Source organism: Phragmites australis, chromosome 11 (assembly GCF_958298935.1).
Source record: "Phragmites australis chromosome 11, lpPhrAust1.1, whole genome shotgun sequence".
NCBI classification, from domain to species: domain Eukaryota; kingdom Viridiplantae; phylum Streptophyta; class Magnoliopsida; order Poales; family Poaceae; genus Phragmites; species Phragmites australis.
In genome coordinates, this window is record NC_084931.1 from 956,957 (window position 1) to 957,982 (window position 1,026).

Here is a 1,026-nt window from a genome sequence, read left to right on the forward strand (position 1 = left end):
AAACTAGGGCATGATAACTATCTCGTATGGAAAGCCTAGTTGATGTCGCTTCTCCGTGCACAACAACTGGTTGGATTTGTGGAAGGCACAATCATCGCTCCACCGGAGATGATCAATCAGGCCGCCAAGGAAGGCGAACCCAAGGTTGAAGTACCGAATCCAAATTATGTTGCGTGGATGCAGCAAGATCAGTTCCTGCTGAGCACCCTTCTCTCCACCTTGTCCTCAGAAGTTTTGACGCAAGTCTTCGAGCTTCCCACCTCGACCGCTGTTTGGGCTGACCTGGCAAACATGTTTGCCTTACAATCTAGGGCAAAGGTGATGCATACTAGGATGCAGCTCAGTGCTATCAAGAAGAACGATCTCTCTGTCGCCGACTACTTCAACCGCATCAAAGTCCTGGCTGACACCATGGCCTCCGCTAGACAACCACTTCGTGAAGATGAAGTCATCTCCTACATCCTCACGGGGTTAGATGCAGAATACAACCCTCTTGTTACATCGATGACAAGTAGAGTAGATGGCATCGGCCTCAATGAACTTTATGCTCATCTTCTCTCCTTTGAGGCCCGACTTGAGTCGCAGAACACGGCTCAGCAACTGCAGGCCTCGTCGGGCTTCACGGCATCGGCAGCTCCCTCGGCCAATCTCTCCTCTCGAAGTGGGAATCGCGGCTGTGGTCGTGGGCGCACTGGTGGCGGTCGCGGCCGAAATTCAGGTCGTGGGAGCCAAGGCCGAGGAGGCAGAAACAATGGCGGCTTCAACAACAGTTCTAATGGCAACAGGCCGGCCTGTCAGATTTGTGACAAGATCGGCCATGATGCTAAGCGGTGCTGGTACCGGTATGATGAAGATCAAGAAGGCCGAGCAACGAATTCGGCCACAGTCACGGCTTATGACCTTGACACAAACTGGTACATGAATACTAGAGCCACAGACCACATCACCAATGACCTCGACATGCTTACGACTCGTGAAAAATATCATGGTCATGAACAGGTGAAAACAGCAAACGGGTCAGGTATG

At 51.9% G+C, this 1,026-nt stretch overlaps 1 non-coding gene across 1 annotated transcript; it reads left to right on the forward strand.

Annotated features, from left to right (window-relative positions):
* Nucleotides 1-429: 429 nt before the first annotated feature.
* LOC133885955 (small nucleolar RNA Z247) lies at nucleotides 430-568 on the forward strand. The gene has a single exon (XR_009903287.1). It is a non-coding gene; the product is annotated as a small nucleolar RNA Z247 (small nucleolar RNA).
* Nucleotides 569-1,026: the final 458 nt, after the last annotated feature.